Source organism: Homarus americanus, unplaced genomic scaffold, assembly GCF_018991925.1.
Source record: "Homarus americanus isolate GMGI-L3 unplaced genomic scaffold, GMGI_Hamer_2.0 scaffold5635, whole genome shotgun sequence".
Classification (NCBI taxonomy): Eukaryota; Metazoa; Arthropoda; class Malacostraca; order Decapoda; family Nephropidae; genus Homarus; species Homarus americanus.
Genome location: NW_024735011.1, coordinates 625,510 through 641,993, shown reverse-complemented (window position 1 = coordinate 641,993; position 16,484 = coordinate 625,510). Strand labels below are relative to the sequence as shown.

Sequence of the window (16,484 nt, the reverse complement as noted above, 5' to 3'; positions counted from 1 at the left end):
ACCACCACATGTGTTGTGATGTTCAGCTTAGTCCCTTTTTGGACGACGATGGTTAAGGGCGAAACTCATCGTCATTAAAGGGTTAAATTATCGCCCTCAAAGAGTTCAATCATCGTCCTCAAAGGGTTAAATTATCGTCCTCAAATAGTTCAATCATCGTCCTCAAAAGGTTAAACCATCGTCCTTGGAGTATAAACACAGCACCATAACAGCACCATTAACACACAGCACCATAAACACACGAAAACCATAACAGCACCATTATTACAGCACAACAGGAGAGGTCTGAAACGCTGCACCATAACAACAGTCTGACAGCAGGAGCATTACAGCCTAAAATACAACACCATAACAGCACCAGAAATATTACAGCACCAACACAATACCATAACTCAGCACCATTATTACAACACAGCGGCAGAAGCATTACAACATCAACACAGCACCATAACACAGGACCATAACAGCACCATAACACAGCACCATAACAGCACCATAACACAGCACCATAACACAGGACCATAACAACACCATAACACAGCACCATAACACAACACCATAACAGCACCATAACACAGCACCATAACAACAGGCTGAACTCCTGCTATGATGATCACCAAACAAAATCCTGCCTCCGTGCACCTGACACCTCTCCCACCACTCTCACTTCTCACTCCACCTCACTCACTATTCTCACTTCCAACACACTCCCCAACCCCCTAACCCCTCCCTCTCTCCTTCTCCTTCCCTACTCCTCCCCTCTTTCTCTCCCATCATTCTCTTCATTGCTCCTTTTTCCTCTCATCCTCCTTTCCCTCCCTCCCCCCCATTCCTCTTTCCCTTCTTCCCACCTCTCTACACAGGTGCACAAGTTCTCACAGAAACAGTAAACTCTCCTCATTTCCTCTCTCTCTCTCTGCCTTTCATTCATCTAATTCCTTCCTTTCCAACTTTCTTTCTTATTTCCTATTCTTCCTCCTCCTTGTCCTTCCCTTCACCCCCTCTCCCCCCTCCCTCTCTTCCTTCTTCTCCTCCACCTCCCCCTTCCTCCCCCCTCACGTTTTTCTTCTATTTTATTGTACAAATTATATCGTTGTTTCTCTGTGTTTTTCCTTCCTTCCTTCCTTCTTCCTTTCTCTCTCTTCTCCTTCCTTCCTTCCTTCCTTCTCTCTCTTTCTCCTTCCTTCCTTCCTTCTCTTCCTCCTTCCTTCCTTCTCTCTTTCTCCTTCCTTCCTTCCTTCCTTCTCTCTCTTTCTCCTTCCTTCCTTCCTTCTCTTTCCTTCCTTCCTTCCTCTCTCTCTTCCTCCTTCCTTCCTTCTTTCTCCTTCCTATTCCTCTTTCTTTTCCTCCTCTTCTTGTGGCTCCCTGTCTCTCTCTCTAAACCTAACCTAACCTAACCTCACCTAATCTAACCTAAACCTAACCTAACTTAATCTAACCAAACCTTTTCTAACCTATGGCGACAAAAAACAGCTGGCCAGACTATTGCTTTCGGTCCTGTCTGTCTGTCTGTCTCTGTCTGTCTGTTTCTCTGTCTGTCTGTGTCTCTGTCTGTGTGTCTGTCTCTGTCTGTCGGTGAATCTGTCTCTCTGTCTCTAAAATAACTCAAGAACAGGTGGGATCAACATGAGACAAGGACTGAGTGATAAAATTTTGGCAAATAACGACAAAATTATTCACCAAGTGTTGACAAGATAACAGTTTGTGAAATGATAACACTTATGATAACAAAGATGATAACAAATATAATGAGGTTTTTAGAGGGATTAAATAAAAAAATAATAAAATAAAAAGTTTTCTTAAATTTCGCGACCCCCATCTTGGCCGATTAGCTCAATTCGCGAACTTTATTCCGCCAAAATTAATTACGGTTCAATAGCATTAGTAATTACAGAGTCTATTTAATATTTAAATTAACGTCCATAGAAAACGGTAATTATAATTAACGTATGTATTGTGTGAAAGAATATATAGTGTAAATATAGCTTGAGAAGTGTAAATAAAGTGATATGAGTGTAAATACGTGTAAATACAATAGGAAAGTGTAAATAATTATGTAAATATGATATAAAAATGTAAATGATGATGTAAATATGATTGGAAAATGTAAATAATCATGTAAATACGATAGAATAATGTAAATATGATATAAAAATGTAAATAATGATGTAAATATGAAATAAAAATGTAAATAATCATGTAAATACGATAGAATAATGTAAAAAAATATATTAAAATGTAAATACAGACAAAAACAAACCTGTAAATAAAACCGCGTAAAAGAGGATGTAAATGACAAATACATGTAAAAGATAGAGTCGCTACAACACCTCTGAGAAGCTCGTAAATGATTGTTGTAATAACTGGTTGTGAAGGGAAGATTATAACTCGTGCCAGTAACAATATATCCTAACTACAACAACAACTACAACAACAATAACAACTACAACAACAACAACAACAACAACAACAACTACAACAACAACAACAATAACAACTACAACAACAATAACAACTACAACAACAATAACAACTACAACAATAACAACAACAACAATAACAACAACAACTACAACAACAATAATAACAACTACAACAACAATAACAACAGCAACAACAATAACAACTACAACAATAACAACTACAACAACAACAAACAACTACAACAACAACAGAAACAACAATAACAACTACAACAATAACAACTACAACAACAACAATTCACACAACAACAACTACAAAAACAACAACAACAACAACAACAACAACAACAACAACAACAACTACTACTACAACAACAACAACAACAATAACGCACAACAACAACAACTGCCAACAACAACTACAACAACAACAACAACAACAACAACAACAACAACAACAACAACAACTACTACTACAACAACAACAACAACTACAACAACAACAACTAAACAACAATAACAACAATAACTACAACAACTACAACAACAACAACAACTACAACAACAACAACTACAACAACAACAACAACAACAATAACAACTACAACAACAACAACAATATATAAACAATAACATAAATAATAAAAATAATAATAATAAAATGACAATAATAATAATAGTAATAATTGTAATAGAATAAGAATAAGAATAAGAAGAAGAAGAAAAAAGAAGAAGAAGAAGAAGAAGAAGAAGAAGAATAAGAAGAATAAGAAGACGAAGAAGAAGAAGAAGAAGAAGAAGAAGAAGAAGAAGAAGAAGAAGAAGAAGAAGAAGAAGAAGGATTATAAACAGAGAGACAGTGTTACCAACCTTGTGTCAGCAGTTAACAGAGAGACAGTGTTACCAACCTAGACACAGCAGCAGCCAACACAACACTGAGAGGTGACAGCTCACCTGTCACCCTCCACACGACTCACCTGTCACCTCCACACGACTCACCTGTCACCTCCACACGACTCACCTGTCACCCTCCACGACTCACCTGTCACCCTCCACACGACTCACCTGTCATAACAACAATTAATTAAAACTTTGGCGCGATAAAATATATAATTGAGTCACGTGAAGATTAACCCCCCAGCTTATTTCCTTGCTTAATCACTCTAATTAAGCATAAAATAACCTAATAGCTTACCAAACCTAACCTAACCCCCAGCTTATTTCACCTAAAGGTTAATCATTCTAACTAATCCTAAATTAATCCACTCTAACCTAACCTAACCTACCCTAACCTAACCAACACTAACCCTAACCTACCCTAACCTAACCTAACTTAACCTACCCTAACCTAACCAAACACCAACACTACCAATCAACACTAACCCTAACCTAACCTACCCTAACCTAACCCAACCCTAACCTAACCAAACACTACCCTAACCTAACCAAACACTAGCCCAACCTAACCAACACTAACACCCTACCCTACCCTACCCTAACCCAACACTAACCCTAACCTACCCTAACCTAACCAAACAATAACCAACCTAACCAAACACTAACCTAACCCAACCAACACTAACCCTACCTAACCTAACCTAACCTAACCCTAACCCTAACCCTACCCTAACCTAACCCCATTTCCCGGTAATATAAGCTAATTAAATCACCAGGTGCAATAAACCAGGGGTGCCTAATCTTCAGGTGGTGCCATCAAAACATAAACACCTCCTAATAATGTAAACAAACCTCTATTTATATAATTGTCAAAATAAACACAAGAATCTAATTTATATGACTTAATTATATACACTGATGTAAATAAATCTGAGAGAGAGAGAGAGAGAGAGATGGTAATAAATGAGACAGACAGGCAGACAGACAGACAGACAGACACAGAGGATAGAAGGAATGAATGACAGACAGACGCATATAGACAGGGACAAAGACAAGGGGACAAACAGACAGACAGACAGATAGACAGAAGAAGAAGAGACACAGATAGAGATAAACAAGGCAACAGAAGCAGACAGTGAAGAAGACGAAGAGAGACAGATGGAGAGACAGAATAAAGAAAGAACTAAAAGAAAACAATGAATAAATGATAAACAGAAAACACGAAAGAAAAGATGAATAATAAGAACCAAATAAAAGACAATAATAAAAAGAGAGAGAGAGAGAGAGAGAAATAAATAAAGAAAGAAAGAAAGAAAAGGTGAATTAGGAAGAACACATTGAGAACTGCTCCTGACGTTAACGGTACAAAGGAATAAGAAATAACAGCGATAAACAAGGTGAATGGAGAAACACAAAACAGGGTCTAATTGAAGAATAGATGAAATATACTAAGAAAAGGAAGAGAGAAGCAGGCGAAAACAAAATTACAAAGATAAAGATGAACAGAAATTAACAATAAAAAATGAATGAAAGATGAAAAAAACACAGGAGAATACTGTAAGATTATGGTAGAGAAATAAAAACATCACAAGAACGGTTATAAAAACTGCCCGAGTCTAGACACACACACACACACACACACACACACACACACACACACACACACACACACACACACACACACACACACACACACACACACACACACACACACACACACACACACACACACACACACACACACACACACACACACACAGTTGTTGGTCAGTTGCAGAAGAAACCATTATAATCAACCTCCATCACACTCCTCCACTGCTGAGTTAACACCCACACTACCTACTGAGTTAACACCCACACTACCCGTTAACACCCACACACTACCTACTGAGTTAACACCCACACACCTGACTACTGAGTTAACACCCACACACACAGTTACCCCACACTACCTGCTGAGTTAACACCCACACCTGCTGAGTTAACACCCCACACTACCTACTGAGTTAACACCCACACTACCTACTGAGTTAACACCCACACAACCTACTGAGTTAACACCCACACTACCTACTGAGTTAACACCCACACTACCTACTGAGTTAACACCCACACTACCTACTGAGTTAACACCCACACTACCTACTGAGTTAACACCCACACAACCTACTGAGTTAACACCCACACTACCTACTGAGTTAACACCCACAAGGAAGAGTATAAGAGGTCGAGCATTAAGAGAACTGAGGCTACAGTACAGGCTGAGGCTCAGGGCGTCGCTTACAACACAAGGAACAACTTACAGTAACGTCATTAACCTAGAAGTGTTCCTAAACCAAAGAAAGGAGGGAACTGCAGCGGCCTATTGACCCATACTAAGCAGTCTCGTTTACACCCAATCCCTATTGCTCATATATCCACCCAACCTATGTTTGAAGCTATCCAGTGTATTCGAGTTAATGATGATGTTTGGTAACTTGTTCCAGTCGTCCTAACACACACACACTTCGCGCGACACACTTGGAGACGGACTGAAGGAAGGAGGGAGGGAGTGATGTACTAATAAGCTTTTGAGAACAGCAGAAAATACATCACTAAGCTTAGAAAACAAGAGAGAAGACAACATCAATAAGCTTAGAGAACTACAGCAGACAAGGAGACGCTCACCGCAATCTACACAAGACTTACAGTGACACACACACACACACACACACACACACACGTACCCAACTCGAGCTTTACTGATATTACCAGACGTGTGTGTGTGTCTGTGTAAGTTTAGAAACATATGTAAGTAGAAGCCTTAAGAACACAGTCCATTTTCACAAGTTATTCGCACACTTAATACATTCCAGCATTACCCCCCCCCCCCTAACGCTGTGCTATCCACTCATTCACGCTCACCGCAACTTCCTGGACGTCTAGGTATCCATCCACCCATCCCTTATCCTATCATTCCACCTCCTCCTTCTTCTTCCTAAGTGAGGGGCGATATGATAGAGGTGTATAAATGGAAGTCAGGACCAAACAAAGGGGACATTACAAAAGTACTCAAACTATCTAACCAGGAGCGAACTCGTAACAATGGTTTTAAATTAGACAAATTTAGATTTAGGCGCGAAATAGGTAAACACTGGTTTGGAAATAGAGTAGTGGATGAATGGAACAAGTTACCAAATATTATCATTAACTCGAATACGCTGGATAGCTTCAAACATAGGTTGGGTGGATATATGAGCAATAGGGGTTAGGTGTAAACGGGACTGCCCAGTATGGGTCAATAGGCCCGCTGCAGTTTCCTCCATTCTTATGTTCTTCCCACCATTCATCACAGTACTAACTTGGACACTGTTATTGGCTGTCTCTCTAACACACCATTCACTTCCTTATTTCTCTCTATTTCTCCTTCCACAGACCGTGCTGCACGCCCTAACACAGCACCAAGAACAGCACGAAGACAGCACCAAGCACTAATAAACAGCATCCACGTCAACGCCGAACACTCTGGTAAACGACGCCACACACCGCGTCCCACGATATTACCTGGGGAGGACAGGTGTACTGAGGAGCCCCGTGCGGTCCTGCGGGAACCCACATCTAGGTGCGGTCGCATTTTTAGACCTAACGGGTGCGGTGTAGACTAAAAAAAAATGTTACCCGTAGATATTTGACTTATCATTAGACCATACCTGACCTGACTTGACCCGGAACAACACACTGTCGTACTAGCGCTAATGACTGACTCTAATCACGTTGTCAGGTGAGGTAAATATACTGCGTCAGTTTCTGTGATGACATGACCACAGGACACAACACAACCACCACCACACTGGGCCCCTGGCGGTGATTGGACCTTAATTAGCTGCCCTCTCAAGCACCCAGGCCAACTGAGATACACAGGTCAACCCACTGTGTCAAGTTGTCAACAAACCAATCACTGTATTAACCTCACTCCTACAGAACTGATCTTGTCCCCGTGTTCTGTTGTCGAGAGTTTCAGTCAGCGTGATAACATTAATAGAACAAGAACATTTTTACCATTGTTCTTCATTACTATAACAAAATAACAGGGATAACTTGGTGAACATCTACAACATTAAAAGTTTATTTCTCTGACTATGAACAAGAGATGGTTAGCGTCATGGATAGCAGCACTGTTTCCAGGAGACTTTACCATCAACAGTGCCAGCAGTGATTTACAGGTTGTAGCCCTGGAAGGCGTGTCATCGTGCCATCCTCTACAAGGGCCGTCAGACAGGCACAACAGCCCTGACCATACACAGTACAAGGTCCGTTCTGGTCTGCCTAGTCTCTTGTGTGTGTGTGTGTGTACGTGTGTGTGTTCTAGTATGGGTGTACGTAAATTCGAGTACATTTGTGTGTGAGCTCTTTCCATCAGCCGTCAGCAACACGTTTGTCAGCCTTCGAGAAAAGGTGTCTGTCAACCGTCTGTCGGTAGTCAGTAGTAGATCTGTCAGCCGTCAATAACAAGTTTGTCAGCCCAATCGTCAGTAACAGATCTGTTAGTCGTCAGAAGCAGAGTCAGCCATTAGCGTAGAGTCAGCCATTACCAGCAGTCAGCCGTCAGCAGCAAAGTCAGCCGTCAGCAAGAGGAAGACAACAGCAATACAGCTTGAAACAACAGCAGCAGCAACAGAAACACTTGATGCAGCAAAATGGACAGCTGTACCTAAGACCAAAAACAGCAGCATTATCACCACCACCAACACCACCAACACCACCACTTCCTCCTCCACCACCATCACCATCACCATCACCACCACCACTTCCTCCTCCACCACCACCACTTCCTCCTCCACCACCACCACTTCCTCCTCCACCACCACCACCCACTTCCTCCACCACCACCACTCTCCTCCCACTCCACCACCACTTCCTCCCACCACCACCACCTCCTCCCACCACCATCACCATCACCCCACCACCACCACCTCACTCCCTCCACCACCACCACTTCTCCCACCACCACTTCCTCCTCCACCACCACCACTTCCTCCTCCACCACCACCACTTCCTCCACCACCACTTCCTCCTCCACCACCACCACCAGCAGCAGTAGGGGCAGCAGGTGGAGCAGCAGTAATGAAGGACTCAGGTGGTTGGGTGTCACGCGGGTGTTGATGATGCTTTACTGAGGGTACACACCACCTGAGACACTCTCTCTCTCTCTCTCTCTCTCTCATGCTACCATAATATAGCCTGGGGGTGTGTGGGGGAAGAGAGAGAGAGAGAGAGAGAGAGAGAGAGAGAGAACACACACACACAGGGCAATATCGTAACTTACTAAACCTCACCCCTCCACTGTCAACACAGACCTCTCTCTCTCTCTCTATCCGTCTCTCTTTCACCCTCTTACCCTCTCTCTCTCTCTCCCCTCTGTCTCTCTCTCCTACAGTTTCTCGTCTATTTTCCTTCAACAGCTCTCTACATATTTTCAATCTCTATCTCAATATTAGCTAGTCTCAGATGTTCCCAGATCAACGCAGGTGTACACTGGCTCACACACAGCTGTACCCCAAGTGTGTATGTTACCTGAGTGCACACCTGCGTCACTCACACACCTGCGTCAATTACACACCTGCCGAGCTTCATGTCACAACCCAGCACCTGCGACACTCATACCCGCAAGTAGGACGGCCTTTATGACACCTGCGTTGATGTGACACCTTCGTTGATATGACACGTGATGATATGACACTTGCGTTGATACGACACCTGCATTGATACGACACCTGCGTTGATACGACACCTGCGTTGATATGACACGTGATGATATGACACTTGCGTTGATACGACACCTGCATTGATACGACACCTGCGTTGATACGACACCTGCGTTGATATGACACATGATGATATGACACTTGCGTTGATACGACACCTGCATTGATACGACACCTGCGTTGATACGACACCTGCGTTGATATGACACGTGATGATATGACATTGTTACGCCAGACACCTGCGTTGGATACGACACCCGCGTTGATATGACACAGATGATATGACACTTGCGTTGATACGGACACCTGCATTGATACGGGACACCTGCGTTGATATACGCACACCTGCGTTGATAAGACACGTGATGATATGACACTTGCGTTGATATGACACTTGCGTTGATACGACACCTGCATTGATACGACACCTGCGTTGATACGACACCTGCGTTGATATGACACGTGATGATATGACACTTGCGTTGATACGACACCTGCATTGATACAACACCTGCGTTGATACGACACCTGCATTGATACGACACTTGCGTTGATACGACACCTGCGTTGATATGACACATGATGATATGACACTTGCGTTGATACGACACCTGCATTGATACGACACCTGCGTTGATACGACACCTGCGTTGATATGACACGTGATGATATGACACTTGCGTTGACAATGACTTCCACGTTGAGATGACCCCGTTACAATGACACCAGCGTTAATACTAACCCCGTTTTTGTGTCACAAGTATTGAAATGATCCCGATAAGATGACACCTGCGTTTAACTATCCATTGAACAAGTAATGAGGAATAAATTTAAATAATACTAAAAAAGTTGTGGAGAGAGAGAGAGAGAGAGAGAGAGAGAGAGAGAGAGAGAGAGAGAGAGAGAGAGAGAGACACACACAGACGCACTCAGACAAACACAGACAGAAACAAACACACCCAAATACACACACACACACACACACAAACAAACAAAGACAGACACAAACACACACACACATACACTAGCGATACAAGCCCATCAGGCCCCTTAAGTATCGGCCATTGCCCAGCGCGGTGGACCCCGGCCGGATATATTTCACCAGAGCCGGAATATTGGCGACGGGGGCTCAGGGACGGTAATGAAGGGGGGATTAAATTCGCGTCATGATCGGCCAACGGATTCGGAAAATCTACTTTAATCGGCAAGTTGTAAGCCTACCTTTGGTGCGGGTGTTGCGCGAGTCCTGATTGGTTAGTCCCTGGACCAATGACGGGGCGCGGGAGTCATTGGACGCTTCCTGATTGGCCAGATCGTCCTTCCCGCCCTCGCGTTCCAGTTTGATACTTTTCGGCTCCATGACTGAAAGAAATTGAAAAAAAAAAAAATAAATAAATAATAAATGAATAAATGGACTAAATCTGTTTCATGATTCATATAATTTTTTCTTTTGTTTATATTTTGTTGTTTACATTAACCTGTTTACATTTACCTGTTGTTTACATTAACCTGTTTACATTTACCTGTTGTTTACATTAACCTGTTTACATTAACCTGTTGTTTACATTAACCTGTTTACATTAACCTGTTTACATTTACCTGTTGTTTACATTAACCTGTTTACATTAACCTGTTGTTTATAGTTACCTGTTGTTTAATCTACCTATTGTTTACATTTACCTGTAGGCTGCATAGATGTTTACCTGTGTAATAGATAGATAGATAGATAGATAGATAGATAGATAGAGAGCGTGTGCGTATGTCAGAGATTAGATTAACTAATTTGAAGTTAGGTTAAATTAATTAATTATCAAAATCAACGTAATTATGTATATTGATATTCTATTATTATTAATTTTATACACACACACACATTAACCACCCCAGCTTATATCACCTGAAGATTTACCACCGTAACATTAACCTTACCTAACTTAATCTTACGCTAACTTAACCCATTCTAACACTAACCTAGCTTAACCCAACTCTAACCTAACTTATCCTTATCCCCAGGTAGCGTAAGGGTGTTTAATCTTCAGGTAATTCTCAGGTGTTTATAGTACATTTAACTCACCACCACAGATAACAAAGGTGTAATTTAATGTAATATAAACACGTAATAATGTAATAGTTTGGTTTTATATAAATACATAATATTTTCTTGTAGTCATGGTAACGTTTCCCTCGTAAACACACATAAACACAGATCAGCTGATAGTATTATTTTTCGCGGGAAATGTTTTGGCGCGCACGGAAACAACACCCCCCCCCCGCCCCCTCGTCCCATCTCCTCCCCTTTCCTACCTCCTCAACTCCCACTACCTCCACTTCTCTTTACCCCCTCTCTCTCCTCCCCCTTCCTACCTACTCACCCCACTTCCCCTCCCCCCTTACACCCCTCTACCCACTATCTCTCCTCATCCCAAAAGCACCCCTCCCTCCCACACACACACACACGTCCATCACCAACAGCACCATAACCACCATGATCACCCACCATAACTAACACCATAACTGCGCCCCTCCCGTGTTTATTTCACCGACAATTATAAGACAGCCGCCATTACCAACGTTCGGTTTCAAATTAAGCGTTAATCCAAAATGTTGCAGCTTGACGCATCCGGCCGAATTATTGCTGACCGGCCTGTTTTGGCGCGCTTCTGGGGAGGGGGGGTGGTGGTGGATGGACGCACGGACGGTCATGGGGCGGGTGGATGGGTGGAAATAGGGCTGGTCAAAAGTATAGGTTGATGGGTGGGTCATGGATAAGTGGGTGATTGGTGGGTGGGTGGAAATTGTGGGTTGATGGGTGGGTCATGGATAAGTGGGTGATTGGTGGGTGGGTGGAAATTGTGGGTTGATGGGTGGGTCATGTAGGGATGTGGGGTGGGTGGGTATGGATGGAATGGTGGGCAGGTTAAAGGTGGGTTGGTGGCATGGGTGAGGTGATGACTGCGCGGGTTAAGAGTGGGTTAAGGGGGTTAAAGGTGGGGTTAAGGTGGGTTAAGAGGGTTCAGGTGGCTAAGAGGGTTAAGGGGGTTCAGGGTGGGTAAGGGGGTTAAGGGTGGGTTAGGGTGGGTTAAAATGGGTTAAGGGTCCCAAACTAAAAACCTGAGTATTTCAAATAATCAAATAAAACCTAACCCAAAAATACACCAAACAAAAGCTGACCTACCATGAATGACCTGTAACCTACCCTGGATGACCTGCAGACCTACCCTGATGACCTGTAACAGATGACTGCAGACTACCCTGATGACCTATAACCTGCCCTGATGACCTGTAACCCCACCCTGATGACCTGTAACCCTACCCTGGATGACCTGTAACCTACCCTGGATGACCTGTAACCTACCCTGGATAACCTGCAGACCTACCCTGGATGACCTGTAACCTACCCTGGATGACCTGCAGACCTACCCTGGATGACCTGTAACCTACCCTGGATAACCTGTAGACCTACCCTGGATAACCTGTAGACCTACCCTGGATGACCTGCAGACCTACCCTGGATAACCTGTAGACCTACTCTGGATGACCTGTTATTCCGTCCCTTGTACCTGTTGTTCCATCTCTTGTACCTGTTGTTCCATGCCTTGTACCTGTTGTTCCATACCTTGTACCTGTTGTTCCATCTCTTGTACCTGTTGTTCCATCTCTTGTACCTGTTGTTCCATCTCTTGTACCTGTTGTTCCATACCTTTGTACCTGTTGTTCATCTCTTGTACCTGTTGTTCCATCTCTTGTACCTGTTGTTCCATCTCTTGTACCTGTTGTTCCATCCTTGTACCTGTTGTTCCATACCTTGTACCTGTTGTTCCATACCTTGTACCTGTTGTTCCATCTCTTGTACCTGTTGTTCCATCTCTTGTACCTGTTGTTCCATCTCTTGTACCTGTTGTTCCATCTCTTGTACCTGTTGTTCCATCCCTTGTACCTGTTGTTCCATCTCTTGTACCTGTTGTTCCATCCCTTGTACCTGTTGTTCCATCTCTTGTACCGATTGTCCCATACCTTGTACCTGTTGTTCCATGCTAAAGCCCTTTGAGTAAGACGACTTAATCCCTTTAATACGATGACAACCCCATGAGTACGATAATTAACCTCTTGAGTACAACGATAATCCTTTGAATACGATAATTAACCCCTTGAGTACGATGACAACCCCTTGAATACGATAATTAACCTAACGAGTACGATGACAACCCCTTGAGTACGATAATTAACCCTTGAGTACGATAGTTAACCTCTCGAGTACGATGACAACCCCTTGAGTACGATAATTAACCCTTGAGTACGATAATTAACCCTTGAGTACGATGACAACCCCTTGAGTACGATAATTAACCCTTGAGTACGATAGTTAACCTCTCGAGTACGATGTCAACCCCTTGAGTACCATAATTAACCCTTGAGTACGATAATTAACCTCTTGAGTACGATGACAACCCCTTGAGTACGATAATTAACCTCTCGGGTACGATGTCAACCCCTTTAAATATATACGATCTAATTTCTGTGTTCAAAAAGTAACATTTATCCACATAATTGCTTTAAAGTTTCTAATAACGTAATTAAATACAAATAATAACAACCATTACAGTATTAATTATTACACTATTACAATTTACCGTTTTCTGCCTTACCTGTTGTTCTTACATTCCTCTTCCTGAAACGTTTACAAGCTGTTAGAAAGTGAAAGAGTTCTTGTTCTAGTTTCAGTTGAATGGTTCTCTGTTTCACTATTTTCTTCTCTTGTATTTTTTGTTTCAGTCTTGTTTCACTTTTTGTTTCAGTCTTGCTTCACTTTTTGTTTCAGTCTTGTTTCACTTTTTGTTTCAGTCTTGTTTCACTTTGTGTTTCAGTCTTGTTTCACTTTGTTTCAGTCTAATTCTAATTCACTTTCTGTTTCTAATTTAGTTCTGTTTCACTTTCTATTTCAATTTAGTTCTGTTTCACTTTGTTTCAGTCTCCTGTTTCACTTTATTTCAGTCTTGTTATCAGATAGCAAACGTTTACCAAGTTGGAAGTTCCCTGGACGTCTATATACATTAGTTACTGTTGGTGGTAACGGTTATAATTAATCAACAGATGGTAACGGTATAATTAATCAACAGATGGTAACGGTAAACAATGAAGTCTTCTGTTTACATCAATAATCGGGTAATTTTTTAATAACAGCCTTAATAATCAACAAATTCATCAATTTTATCATCAATAACCATCATTAAACATCAATCTTTCCCACAACATGAACATCAACGCCACACATCGTTAAACAGTGATGTAACGACGGCCTCAATAACATGCAATCACCAAAAAAAAAATTAAACGAAAATTATCTCAAGTTTCCTTTTTTTACACTTCCACAATCAGAAATTCCAAATATTAAAACGTATTAATTAAATGAATGCTTTCAATGACGTAGTTAAACGAGGGTGATTGAATAGAGTGATTTAATATGGTAATTTAATAGGGTAATAAGAAATAGTTGTTATAGATACGAGAGTCAATCACTTTTTAAAATCATATCAACAAAACCTAAAAGTTTTTTTTTTATTTTCACTTATAGCAATGTGGCTTTTATGTAGCATTCAATAGCAATCAATGTCAATCACTTCGTCAATAACAAGGTAAATTCAATGACCAATCAGTAAATAACTCAAGTCAATAAACAAGTTGAATTAAATAACCCGTCAATAACTTCAAACCCACGTCAAATCCAATAACCAATTTGTTCATTAATTCGGCAATTAACGTCTATATTACATAACCAATCACTGCGTCAATCACACGCTAAATTAAATAACCAATCAATCTCAATAACACCAATTTAAACGGGAAATAACCGGCCAAATTTTCCTGCAATAGCCTAGCTGAGCATAGCGTAATCAAGCTAACGCGATAGATGCTGACAGCTATCGTTCATTCCCAGCTAACTTATATCAGTCAGTGTCACTAAAACAATCACATCAAAGCTAACAATATTCATAAGCTAAAATATTTCTATCAGAAGCTAAAACTCCCATTGCCAGCTACATAGTTTCATCGTAAGCTTAATGTAAATATATCGTCAGCTATCGCTTATTTTCAGCTATATATATTGTCTATCTATGGTCAGCTAACGTTCACTCCCAGCTATATATATCATCCATCTATCGTCAGCTATGGTTCACCAGGCTACCATCTATCCTGCCTGTCTTATCATGTTTACACACCTGTCTAACGTGTTAACATAAGTTCCGTCTCCGTCATAATTATTTTTCCTTACAATATTTTTTAGATGGAAATGTATATATAAATTCATGAATATATATAGATTATTATACTGTATATATTGTTTGATTTAGAATTAGATCATAGAATTTAAATAACTTTTAATCAATCACTTGGTGGCAATAATTGGAAGTAAAGTTGTTTTTGTCGTCATTATAATTCAAAACGTAAATATTTCTTCATTCTCTTTATCGACTAAATCACTGAAGCTTGTTGTAGTTTTAGCCACCAAAGAAATCATTTCATTTTAAGGAGGCGTTATTTATGGGGGTGTGTGTGGGGTTTGGTGACGTCGGTGGGTTAAATCACGTTTATTGATTGAGGCCGTATTTTATGGTTTGATTGGCTGGTAATTTGCATAAAACAAATATCAATAACACCATTTCAATTGGTTCATCTTTTAGTACTTCTGGGAGGCAATAATGTCACTTAACACCAATCTAATTACCGTAACAGCGTGACAATTACTCAGGAGTCGGTTATTTCGGGCACAAATCACGTCACTGATGCCGCCTGGACGCCCCGGCGGTGGTAACAACACACATTAATCACTTCATTGACGCAGGACACCGAGGAGGCCGGCGCACGCCTTCACTCCGCCACTGTCTGTCGGCAACTGACCACTATTTACCAAGTCGCGCGCCCGGTTTACATGGCCCTCCCCTGAGTTGCCAATGATGGGATTTTTCCTCTCTTCCTCGAGTGCTTTAAAAATTTAACAAATTGGATCAAATCATTCAAATCCCAATATACATAACCCTTAAGTGGTAAAGATCGTTCTTAAATGTATAATAATTTTTTTTTAAGGTTGTTGGTTCAATATTAATTTTCCAAGGGAGACTGGGCTAGTTGCCGCTGTTTCCCCTCTCACTAAACACTTTGTACCCTTGATATGTAAAATCGTTGGATGATCAAAGCATTTAGCTGGTTTTCTCCCGCTTGTACGGTACAAGTGCGCGAGATGAGTTAATTTACCCTCACGGTACATCCTAAACTCAAATACTACCCGCTGGGGGGGAGGAGGAAGGGGAGGAGGGGGAAGAGGAAATTGCACTGATGAAAAGATCGACCGTCAGTCAGTCAGTCATTCACAGTGAGGCAAATGTTGGAAGCTTTAAAGCGTTTTTATTCACGTCTGTAGGGT

At 41.5% G+C, this 16,484-nt stretch overlaps 1 long non-coding RNA gene across 3 annotated transcripts; it reads right to left on the bottom strand.

The window, feature by feature from the left end:
• Positions 1-10,289: 10,289 nt before the first annotated feature.
• Positions 10,290-15,957, bottom strand: LOC121870725. Of its 3 annotated transcripts, none has more exons than XR_006089762.1 (3): positions 15,893-15,957; positions 13,711-14,122; positions 10,290-10,426 (listed from the first exon to the last, which is right to left on the bottom strand). It is a non-coding gene; the product is annotated as an uncharacterized LOC121870725 (long non-coding RNA). The 3 variants fall into 3 exon arrangements; XR_006089761.1 differs by having other exon boundaries at positions 15,789-15,945; XR_006089763.1 differs by having other exon boundaries at positions 15,809-15,945.
• Between the last annotated feature and the right edge of the window lie 527 nt (positions 15,958-16,484).